Source organism: Bos indicus, chromosome 16 (assembly GCF_029378745.1).
Source record: "Bos indicus isolate NIAB-ARS_2022 breed Sahiwal x Tharparkar chromosome 16, NIAB-ARS_B.indTharparkar_mat_pri_1.0, whole genome shotgun sequence".
Classification (NCBI taxonomy): domain Eukaryota; kingdom Metazoa; phylum Chordata; class Mammalia; order Artiodactyla; family Bovidae; genus Bos; species Bos indicus.
The window spans coordinates 33,956,462-33,969,388 of NC_091775.1; the positions used below are offsets into that span (position 1 = coordinate 33,956,462).

General features: G+C 41.6%; 1 long non-coding RNA gene across 1 annotated transcript; it reads right to left on the reverse strand.

The window, feature by feature from the left end:
* Positions 1 to 1,549: 1,549 nt before the first annotated feature.
* Positions 1,550 to 9,155, reverse strand: LOC139176361 (uncharacterized). The gene is made up of 3 exons (XR_011560772.1): positions 8,920 to 9,155; positions 7,930 to 8,133; positions 1,550 to 7,118 (listed from the first exon to the last, which is right to left on the reverse strand). It is a non-coding gene; the product is annotated as an uncharacterized lncRNA (long non-coding RNA).
* Between the last annotated feature and the right edge of the window lie 3,772 nt (positions 9,156 to 12,927).

Sequence of the window (12,927 nt, forward strand, 5' to 3'; positions counted from 1 at the left end):
ATTCCTGCATGTGTTGGGCAGGATTTCCTGTGAAGGGTCAAGAAAACATATTTTCCTATTGCTTTGTTTGAACTGGTGAAAGCCCTTGTGTCTAAGTGGAGACCCTTTTAGTCATTGCCATGGCAACTAAGGAAGATGGGCAGGTCGTTTCAAAAGCAAGTGATAAGACAAGGTGCTGCTGAATCTGCCCCCGAGCGCGCTATGATCTGCTCCCTTCCATTCACCTAGTTGGCAAAATGGGAAAACCAGCTGGAACCAGATGGAAACAGCAAAGTATGAACTAATATTCTAGAAGTGCAGCTTGATTTATTAGCACTCTTGCATGAGTGCATGTGTATGGGCCATCTCCTTATGAATAATAAGAAAGAGTATCACTGAGTAGGAAAAGGGGAGAAGAGAGTCAGAAGTAACTCTGTGGGGACTTCATGGTGGTCCAGTGGTTGAGGGTCTAAGCTTCAGAGTGGAGGTTTGATCCCTGGTTGGGGAAGTCAGATTCCACATGCCATGACATGGCCAAATAAATAAGTAAAATTAAAAAGAAATAACTCTGTGGACCTTGCAATTGTCTCACAGTCTTGCCTCTAAGAGGTAAAGTTCTAAGGGGATTGATGCCAATGTTATGATGGAGAGCCAAAGATGGACTAATGATGGAGAATGTGGAATGTCAGTTCCAAGTTTGGTGCTGCATCTGACACTGAGCTGGCAAAAATAACACTAACAATGGAAGCAGTGAGCAGACAATCTTGGATGTGATTTTCAAGCTCAACAGATCTGAGCTCCACCCACCACCACCTGGAGCTTGCTTCCTGAACTGCAGGCTCTGTCAGCTGGATTCTCTTGAATATTCAACCACTGTCTTCCTACTCCCTTGAAGCCCTTTAAACATCTTGCACTTCTGTGAATTTATGGAATTTGTCTGTGGCTGTTTAGAGATGGACATTGACAGTGAATACACTGTGGCCATTAGCTAGGTCAGTGTTTCCCAGAATGACTCCATCAGGAAGCTACACTTGAAAGGCTTCTTTCCTTCTCTCTCTCAGAACAACACACGTGCTACTGCGCTGAGTGCCTAATAGAGGTCAATGCCCATCAGAATCCTGGGCATTGAGAAGGCTAGTAACAGACTGAAAATGAAAGTAAGTTATATAGAAGAGTATTTTCAGTAGATGTGCATGTAGGTTCTTGACAAAGGACCTGCCTGGCTTTTAGCAAGAGTTAAATAAATAAGAGAAAACAAAGAGGAAAAGGACAATAGGCCATTGATAAATATAAATATCTTTCAATTGCTCTATAGCAGCTTTGTGTTTCCTATGTTAGAGAGGAAGATAAATCACCTGCCCACCACCACTAATGGGACCCTGTGGCACTCTTCTCGTATCAATCAAGAAAGTCGCAAGAAGGAAGCTGTGAAGCTAAGAACAGTCTTTAAGATCAACCCGAAAGGTCAGGAGCAAGTTAACTCCAGTCCGGAGAACTTTCCATTAATACTATTAGAACAAAAACAACAACAACAAAAAAAACCTTATTTGTTATTCTTATGCACATTTTCAGAAATGCTGCTTAAATTAGGCAGTAACAAATTGACTTAGAAAAATTTTACACCCATGCACACCTAAAGTGGTGACCTCGATGGTAACTGGAAGAAAAAACTAGACCCAATTCTCAGACAAATTCTCAAGTCTCACCCGGATCTGACTGGGTTAAAATTCAGATTTTGTACTGTGTGTGTGTGTGCTATGTTGCTTTAGTTGTGTCTGACTCTCTGCGACCCTGTGGGCAGTCCTCTGTCCATGGATTCTCCAAGCAAGAATACTGGAGTAGGTTGCCACGCCCTCCTCCGGGGGATCTTCCTGACCCAGGGACTGAACCTGAGTCTCTTATATCTCCTGAATTAGCAGGCAGATTCTTCACCACTAGCACCACCTACGTGCTAAGCCTCTCCCCAAAACCTGACCAATTGATGCCTGACCATATTGATGTGCTGATCTCAAGACTTGCAGCCTTCAGAAATGTGAGAGAGAAATTTCTGTGGTCAAGCCACACAGTCTATGGTACTTTGCTATAGCAACCTAAAGAAGCACAACATACCATCGTGTCTCATTCATTGCATTTGACCTTGGCGTGTACTCACATCTAAGACTTGGCCAACAATTTTGGAATGATGTCCACTGCTGTGTAGAATTTGTCACTTCTATCAGATTCAGAGCCTTGAATTTTCAATTAACTATGGATAATGGAGAAGAGTAAGTATTCAAGATATTTTGCCACGGAAGTAAAAAAATATGACATCCTTCCTTCATCCATGTGAATTCAGTGACTCCCCAAACGTCAAGTCTTAAAGTATTTGGTTGATACTCAGGCAGAAGCTATTTTTTTGTTGTTTGCTTGTTTGCACTGAGAGGAAAGAAAAGCTTTCTCTCAGAGCATAGAAAAGATTATTCATGGGCTTGACTTACTTGGCAAATAATTTTTTTTCTTAATAACTGTATCAGTCTTTGGAGTCAAAGCCCTGTAGTCATCATACGGGTGCTACTACTCTGGAAGAAGGGAATAAAGGCAGACAATTAGGTAAACTTCCAGTTCTGAGGGATGTGCTTCTCTGTAGGTTGAAGTCAAAAGGGCCAAAAGTAACTAATGTCTTTAAAGGTAGATAATCTGTTGTGTGGTGGTTAGCCTCCAAAATGGCCCTCCTTGAACAAACTTATGGTTGCTGGGCAGGGGCAGGATGCAGGGGAGGTATAGGTGGGGAGTTTGGGATTGACATGTACATGCTGCTATATTTAAAATGGATAACCAACAAGGACCTACTGTATAGCACGGGGAACTCTGCTCAATGTTATGGTGGCAGCCTGGATGGGAGGGGAATTTCTGGGAGAATGGATACATGTATATGCATGGCTGAGTCCCTTCATTGTTCACCTGCATCTATCACAATATTGTTAATCGGTTACACACCAATACAAAATAAAAAGTTAAAAACATGGTTCTCCTTAAGGGTCACCTCCTAGTTTTCATGCCTCTGTGTAGCCACCTCCTACAATAAGAAAAGGTGATCCGTGAAATCCATACAACATTACAGATATGTTGATGTGTAATTTCTGAGGCTAGGTGATAAAAGAAATTCGGCTTCCATATTTGTTGATGTTGATTCTTACTCACTTCCATGTCTAAGTGTGAAAGTGAGAGGCACTAAGCCATGTCCAACTCTTTGTGACCCCGCAGTCTATACAGTCCTTGGAATTCTCCAGGCCAGAATACTGGAGTGGGTAGCCTATCCCTTCTTCAGCAGATCTTCCCAACCCAGGAATCAAACCAGGGTCTCCTGCATTGCAGGCGGATTCTTTACCAACTGAGCTACCAGGGAAGCTAGGTGTGCTATTTCATAACGTTACATACCCATTTTGGAGGCACATCTTCTCTGAGGTCTATAGCTCCCAGTAGATACCTGCAATCCACTAGAAGGAAATCAGTAACAAGTAAAGGGGCTTGGGAAAGACAAAAGGTAGCTTCAGCGAGTGATGAGGCTTGGGGATGCTGCCTAGCAACACAGCATTGTGGGAATTTTCTGACTGCCCAATCCTGCCTGCTTCTCTGTTTAGGAGAAAATCTGTTTAAAAAGAATCAGTGAGATTAAGCTTTAGGGTCAGGGTTTTATAAACCTACTTTTAGTGTAAAATGAGCAAACTTTGTCTAGGTATAAGGAAAAGAATTTTTAATCTTTTTTCCCAGACCGAAATGAATTTAGATATATTCAAGCTTCACGTTTTATTTTCCTTTATTAATTAGCAAGGACACCTGCATTAACACGGGTTCATTAATTTATGATCTAGTGAGTCTTTTCTACCTCTAACTTCCTTGATGAAAGAGAATGAAACGAAAAGGAACTGTTTGATTAAGACTTCTCCCACAGATTTAAAAGATAACCCTTGAATAACATCAAAGATATTGATTCTGCTGTTGTCACTTTAGTTTGTTGTGAGATAAACATATTAACAAAAAATGGAGGCATTAAAATTCGGATTTTGTATTGCTACTGGCTAAATCATTAACATGAGAGCATGTTGTCATTCCTTTTAAATTCTAAATAAAACCCTATGTCAGTAATGCTAACCCAAGGTGTATCATTTCTTGAAACTAAAATCACAGCTTCCTCTAAAGGGCTGTCAGAAAATATAATTGAAATGATAAATAGTTTCATTGCATTTACTCTTTGGGGGCAATCTCATCCTTCCACATCCATTTCCTTCTCTTTCTGGGTTTGTCTTGGTGGCTTGTTCTGGTACTACATTCTGGAGCCAGTCAGTCGTTAATTCCAAATAGAAACAAACACACAAAAAAGCATGTATCACAAGTATATTATTGACAGTTTCTTATTGCTGCTGGCGTAAGTTACCACAAACTCAGGGCTTTAAAACAACTATCTCCTCACTGTTCTGGAGAATTGAAGTTTCACCCAGGTCTTCTTGTTGTTGAGTTGCTAAGTCGTATCCAACTCTTCAGTGACCCCATTAACTATAGCTTGCCAGGCTCCTCTGTCCATGGGATTTCCCAGGCAAGAATACTGGAGTGGGTTGCCATTTCCTTCTCCAGGGGATCTTCCCAAGCCAGGGATCAAACCTGCATCTTCTGCATTGCATGCATATTCTTTACCATTGAGCCACGAGGGAAGCTCAGCCAGGTCTTAGTGGGCTAAAATCGTGGTGCCCACTGGGTTCTATCACTTTATGGGTGTTTTAGTGGACAGTTTACTTCCTTGCATTTTCCAGTTTCTGATGGTTGCTGCATTCCTGGAATAATTACCCCCTTTATCCTTTTTCAAAGCCAGTAACGGTGGTCAAATCCTCATATCACAACCTCTCTGACCCTTTTTCTCGGGTCACATCTCCCACTGACTCTTCCTCTGCCTCTCCCATGTTTAAGGACTCTTGGTATTACTTTGGGTCACCTGAACAATCCAGGATAACCTCCCCATCTCAAAACCCTTGACTTACATCTGCAAAATCTCTTTTTGCCATGTAAGGTAACACAGTCACAGTTATAGGCATTAGGAAGTGGGCATCTTTGGGGACCATAATTCTGCCTACCACAACAATTTTTAGAGTGTCTAAAAATAATGTTCCAGCATTCATTTAGCATGCAGTGTCTTCTTCCTCCTGAAAAAAATGTGTTTTGTAAGTTTTAAGAAGCAAATGAATCCCCAGGATTGTACCCACTGAACTATCATATACAGGTAAACTATACTTAAAACAGACCATGGTTCCAATGTCAGGAGTGCTTTCTTTGCAGTGAACCTTCCTCTGCTCTGACCATAAAAACAAGAGCAAGGAGTGCACAGCCCATGAAACAGCACTATCGGGAGGGGGACTGTGCATGTCAGAGCAGTATTAGTGTGGCTGTCTGTAAGATCCCATCACAGGATCAAGCACTAGTCCTATAAGTGTTCATTGTTATATTTCAGCTCAGTCACTCAGTCGTGTCCGATTCTTTGTGACCCCATGAACTGCAGCACACCAGGCCTCCTTGTCCATCACCAACTCCCAGAGTCCACCCAAACCCATGTCCATCAAGTCGGTGATGCCATCCAGCCATCTCATCCTCTGTCGTCCCCTTCTCCTCTTGCCCTCAATCTCTCCCAGCATCAGGATCTTTTCAAATGAGTCAGCTCTTCGCATCAGGTGGCCAAAGTATTGGAGTTTCAGCTTCAACATCAGTCCCTCCAATGAACACCCAAGACTGATCTCCTTTAGGATGGACTGGTTGGATCTCCTTGCAGTCCAAGGGACTCTCAAGAGTCTTCTCCAACGCCACAGTTCAGAAGAATCAATTCTTCGGCACTCAGTCTTCTTTACAGTCCAACTCTCACATCCATACATGACCACTGGAAAAACCATATCCTTGATAGACGGACCTTTGTTGGCAAAGTAATGTCTCTGCTTTTTATTATGCTGTCTAGATTGGTCATAACTTTCCTTCCAAGGAGCAAGCATCTTTTAATTTCATGGCTGCAATCACCATCTGCAGTGATTTTGGAGCCCAGAAAAATAAAGTCAGCCACTGTGTCCACTGTTTCCCCATCTATTTGCCATGAAGTGATGGGACCGGGTGCCATGATCTTAGTTTTCTGAATGTTATATTTAGAATATTTTGTTTTCAAGAATATTTGATCCATAGGGAAGAAATATATGTCTTAAATTTGTTACACATGAAAGAAAATGGGAGGGTGGCCAATATTTCTTTCCATTTGGCATTATTCTAGTCTCTCTCCCCCAGAGGCAGGCACATCACAGATCCACATTCTGGTTTATGTTAACCATTTTCCCCCAATAGTCATTATTTATGGACTTGACCAAGAAGTGCATTTCTTAACCATGCCCCTTTTCTACAAATACTTGTAATGTGTTTTCAGATGTGAATTCATAAGTGTTCTTATTTGCATGATATGTAATTAGTATTTTATAAAATTAGAGTGGTTGCATAACTCTAACAGTATGGTCTTTGTTCATTAATTATAGATGTGCTACGCTTAGTGCCTCAGTCATGTCCAACTCTTTGCAACCACAGGGACTGTAGCCCACCAGGCTCCCCTGCCCATGGAATTTTCCAGAGTTTTCCAGGCAAGAATACTGGAGTGGGATGCCATTTTCTACTCTGGGTGATCTTCCTGACCCAGGGATCAAACCCACATCTCTTGTGTGTCCCACATTAGCAGCAGATTCTTTACCACCATGCCACACATACATACATATGTATATACATATGAAATTTTATATATAAATAATTTTATATTTGAAATATATATGACATTCATGTGATTTGATTGGATTAGGAAAAACAAATGAAAATGAAACAGCTACCATTCCAAAGGACACATTTAACCAGCCAAGTTTTTGTTAAATATACATTCCATATGTGAATTTAATATACTTGAAAATGCTACCTTGAATTCCAAACATGAAATAAGATGAGACAGTGTCCATTTGGGCTTCCCAGATAAAAATCAGGGCAAAAGTGAGTAATGGAAGATTTATTTCTCTGCTGGGCAAATGGCACAGATTTCCTTTTGATGGTCAACTGTTTCCAACACAGTTAGAAGGAGCCTTGGTGTTGCAAACTCCACCCTTGATCACAAACATAAAGTTACAATGAGGATAAATGTAAGACATATGCAGCCCACATTTTTATTTCTATAAAAGGACCTTGGACAAACGAGAAGGAAAGAGCGTTTTTTCAAATCCTGCAGGTGGTTTCAGTTACTCGGTATGTTTGTCTAATTGCTCAAAATTTACCTCCACAATATTGAGTTCAGATACTTTTTTGTTACGTTTCTTAATCAGCTTCTGAATATTGCCTGCATCTTCTTTAGCATAAATCCCTTTTTCTGCAAGAAAAGCTGAATTATGCCATGTTCTTGTTTTACCCTTTGCCATCCAGTCTCAAGAAGCTGGATCTGACAAGCATAGCATTAAAAAAAAAATGGGCAGGAGACTGCCACCAGCTGTTGCTAATAAAACAACTGCAGACCCTGCATTGGTAGCTTCCTTCTCGAACTTCGTATCCCCATGGTGCTGGCAGTAATTGGGAGGGGGGTTACAGGGGCATTTTTCTCTCAAAGGAGACAATAAGAATATTAATATTAATGCAATATCTGCTCTTTCAGATGGGAATGGATAAGATGAAATGATTTAAAGAAGGTTTGATCAATCATTCCACCTCTTGGCAAGAAAATGATGCCTTTGCATTTAAGAATGCACATCTGGGTAGAATCACAGTGGTTGAAAGAACTGAGTGGTTGGCAACCAAAAATTCTCTTTCTTGATAGAGTTTGATTCCTTCTCCCCCTCTGCCCCCACCGCCTTCCTTTGGGACTTCTGACCCTGCTGGGGGCAAAAGGAAAACGTTGAAATGTTTCACTGGAAAATATGTGCTTACCTTTCAGCACTCTTTTTTTGTGACCTGGCTGCTTACTGATTTATTAGCAGGGTCTAAGAAGGGATCTGGGGTAGCTGGTCAACTTGTCTAATTCTGAAGAAAGGGTGGCCACCCTGGGAGCCTTTTTGACTCCGTGACCCTGCATCTGGCCCACGAAGCTCTTTCTCCTCCCATGGCGGCTTGAGACGTGTCTGCAGCCAAGAGCTGTGTGGAGCAATGCAGACAGTTAGCCAAACCTTAAAGTCTGGGAGAGCGGAGAGGTTGCCGCTTGCTTCTGACCAGGGCACCCGCAAGACTGCGGCACGAAAGGACCGCGCACACGGCAGATAGACACGGGCTTCTTAAGATGTTAACTATTTCGAGGTCTTGCTACTGAAAGCACAAGCAGAGCCTTGTGTAAGAGACAAAGATGTGTGGCCTCGGGGAGGGCGTGGGGACACCCTGCTCCTTTTCTGTTCTCTCTCTGAATAGTGATGATCCAGCATGGAGACATTTGTGACCTGCATCCTCCTTGCCAGATGCCAGAGGGCCATTAGTTAACCAGTGACATTCCTTCCACCGGTCCATTCTCCCAGCTTTGGGAGTTGAAGCCAGGAGTAAAGAGCAAAGCGGGGCTCATCAGGGCAAAAATCAGCACAGGAGACAAATTTGGAGGGCTGTGCGAAGGCAGAGGCACTGGACTTGAAGCCAGAATAAGGAGGAGGCAGATATTCAGAAAGAGTCTTCAGAGTTACTATGAGGTTTAAAGATCACAGTCACATCCTAAGGAACACTCCTCCTCCCTGCATCTTCTCCAAGAGCATTCCCTCACTCCCCAGTCTTTACATGTCTTTGTAACACCTTAACTGTGCATCTCCTAAAACACCTGTGCTACCTTAAATACATTGAGGCTCATCCTAGGTCTGTTCCCTGGATGAACAACTGGGAGTTAATCAATTACAATTCTTCCCAGCCCTCTCTCCTTTTCTCTTATTTCCTCTTATTCCTTACCTTACTAATATGCTATTCTTTGATGTTGGCTTCCCTGATGGTTCAGGGGGTAAAGAATCCGCCTGCAATACGGGAGACACAGGAGATGTGGGTTCAATCTGTGGGCTGGGAAGATCGGCTGGAGGAGGAGATGGCAAGCCACTCCAGTATTCTTGCTGGAAAATCCCATGGAAAGAGGAGCCTAGCAGGCTACAGTCCAAAGGATCACAAACAGTCAGACACGACTGAGTGACTAAGCACACTCTCTCCTTGTCTCTTCTTTCCCCTTATTCCTTACCTTATTAATATTCTATTCTTTGATGTTGTGTTCTTGCAAAGCATTTAAAACATCACTAATATCATCAAGGAGCACTTTCATATGCACATTTGTACATGATGTGACATTTTTTGTTTAAAGAGAATTTCCTTGTTTTCTCCATTAGAATGTAAGCTCCATTCCTAGGTAATTCTCCATTTGCCCCATGAAGCCTTCTGTTTCCAGACAAAAACTGTAAGGTAAGCTGCTTTGATGGTTTGTCTAAATATATATATATATATATATATATGTGTGTGTGTGTATATATATATATATATATACACACACACACACATATACACTTCATAATATCTCTGAGTTCTCAGTGCCTAGAAATATACATGGCATTTGGATGCTTCATAAATATTTGTTGACTCAGTGTGATGAATGAATATAAGTCTATTCTCACCATCCAAGAGCACAGAGCCTAAGAAATTACATATGTGTACACATGACCAAAAGCAGAAGGCTGACATACAACCAGGCAGTAAAATACTGCCCCAGTTCCATTTCATAAGATGACAGCTGATTCCATTAACCATCGTTGTTCCATTTGGGGACCTCAAGCAGGTGAGATGCTTCAAAACCCTTCGTGGAAACATGCATCCATACACACGTGGTTTCTAAAGAAACACTATTCTACTCTTTAGTACATTATGTTATTGCTATGGAAACAGTAACATTTTAAAGAACACTGTAACTTTCCAAATACAGTATTTATTCTTCTTGTACCAGCAAAATAATGTGTTCCGCCTAAGAACTTGTTAGGTGGCCTGCAGCTAAATATAAGGAGACAGATTCTCATCATGTGTAAGTCTACAGGAAAATTTGGACACCAGCTTTTCCAGATACATTTTAAAATAAACTCAGTGCAAAACTCTAGACATAATTGAGGCCTTCGATGAAACACTTAATATGTTAGGTTTGTTTTTTAGTTAGAAAAACTATTTTTATTTGAACCCCAGAAGCCCCTTTGCAGGATTGCAAGCTGGAATTGCCTTTGGATTTTCAGAGGACCAGCTTCACTTGCTACTTTTGTCTATTACTTCATCAATACCTCTGCAGTGCTCAGCTGGCTAGTGTGGCCCTGGCTCTCCTGGACTGGCACCAAGCTTTGACCACAAAGGTTATGAGAAAACAACATAACCCATATTTAGGCTCTAATAACACAAGAGAAAAGGAACCAAGCAGGGTGAGATGAGTGTTATCAAAGGTCACTCGACTCTGGTTCACACACTTGGAAGCTCACTAAGTTTCAGTTGACAGCCTCCACTAGTATCATTGTGCCTTCCTTTCCCATCGGTTTCTAAAGCAAACCTCGACAGATGCATTTGGAAAATATCTCTTTCTACTGACAAAAAAGGTAGAAGCCATTTAAGATGTACATTTCCAGCATTGCAGTGATCATGATTTCTAACTCGTATGATGTGCCAAATTGATAGCATTTTTAACATTTATTTTTAGCTCAAATATGTTATCCATGTGCAGAGAAGGTAACATCCTGCTTCTTTCCTGGTGATGGGAAGACCACAGACTAGAAGTCTCAAGACTAGGTCTGGTCTCTGCCTTCGCCTGGTGAGCTATTTGCCTCCTGCAGATTACCACCTCCCTCGGTATTCCTCCAGTTCCCCAACTTGGTGGGTTAGCCAAACAAGGACGCACATGCAGAACCTAAAAGAGGTCACTGTGAGCACAGTTCTCTTCTTGTTCTCAATAAATAAAACAACCTTTGCATTTCTCTTATTTTTGTCAGCCTGTTAAAGTACAGATGTCTTTAAAATTTCCAGCATTGGAAAGATATTAGAATCATATATCCATGGACAAAGTTCACTTAAACCAAACATGTCTCCTATTAGTAATGTAGTTCAGATAAAACATAAACCTGTATTTGACAAAGTATATTGCTCACATTATCATAATTTGTAATTATGTGTCATCTCCTATGTTCAGAGGGCTTTGCAAATAAAAATACTTGCAATGCATTTAGATACACGTAAATATTAACTTTCATTTTAGGTTAACTAATAATAACAAATTAAGTGACTTGAACACAATTTTATACTGCTTTAGTAACAATACATGAGAAAATAAAAAACTTTTGTGTTCTATCCACTGTATAAATGGCAAGTTTGTGGTGTATATTCCCCACTCTCCTTTCTGTGACCTTACTGGCCATCATAAATTGATGGCAATGCTGTTGCACACTGATCCTCAGAATTGTTCACATAACACCCCAAGCAGCCACCATCAAGCAGGCGGAGTTGGCCTATCAGTCTAAGTCTACTTGCCTTCCTTGAGTTAGATGGTTTCCCATATATTGCCTACGCTAGGAATGAATTCACGTTAAGGGAGCACAGACCTTCACTTGCGTGCTTCCTTGCTGTTATTTTTGAATGTTCACAATATATGTCCTGAAATTTTACTTATTTGTCAGTTTTAATGGGACCTGACACAGTTAACCCTCAGAAAAAGAAAATTTGCTGAAAATCCTCCCTGCCTATTAATCAGAGAAAATAGGTTCTCCAAGACCTCCCTCAAAACCAACACTGGCCTCCATCCTGTTACTTACTGCGCTGCACTACTGATCCCTGATCCTTCTGCTTGCTCTGTGACCTGGCTTCATCAAGTTTCCTCTTTGTTCCTTCTATCTTTCATGTTTCCTTTTCCTGGATCTTCCCATACTCGGGTTTTTAGAGGAAAACACATCCTGTCTGGTTCCACTGCAAGTGCATGGTTCCAATTTCAGTCGGGCCCTCAGGACTGCTCAGCAATTCTTCTATATAACCATAGTTGGCCCCTTTCCCCATCCATTTCATCAGAGCTTCTAAATCTTCATCAGTCTTCTCAGCCTCCACCCCTGGCTCCTTCGACTCAACAGATGCCAACCTGTCATAGAGAACACAGATGCCATTAGGTATGGCCTCCCAGCTCCCCTGAGCTCTGCCTGAACCTCTGCACACACTCGTTCTTGGCTCCGCCTCACCTCCTTTCTCTCTGGTGTCCCTCCCCTTGGCCCTGTGCCCCACACCTGATCCAGGACTCTATGCCATTGTTTTCCCACCCCTCCCCCAAACCACCTTTACAATATTTTCTTGGACAAATGCCCCTGAGCCTAGAAATAAAATCTAGAGTGTTCTTCACCAAAAACAAACAAACAAGGAAGCAAACGACAAGGCACTTTCTTTGAACTTGAGCCTGATGCTTGTGCTTCATCCCACCTCTGGGTTTTCTCTTCATGCTCCTTCCGCCTGGGGTAAAATCCTACCTATTTATGTACATCTGAATTTTGCTCATTCCTTAAGACTCAAACCAAATACCTTTTCCTTCCCCATATCCCCAAATGCAAACAGTGACTTGTTTTCTTGAATTTGCTTGTAGACTTGTGCCTCTCTCACCACAAGCATCTCTTCTCTGTCCTGTAATTACATGCCTGTCTGTTCTCATAACTACTGGAAGCTAAATAAGGTCAGAATCTATGTCTGACTTATCTTTGTATTCCCAAAAGTGCCCCAAACATGCCTGTATACAATCAGTACTTATTTAGTCACTGCCACTTTAGAGAGATTAGGAATCTGAGGTAGGATGCTCTTAGATACAGAGTTGATAAATTGCAGAGTTGTCACTAATTTTTGTTCTCATTCAACTCCTTGTGCAAATCTGTATTCTTATAAAGTTCACTGCAACGAGTTCAAAATTATATCATTTTTGTGGTC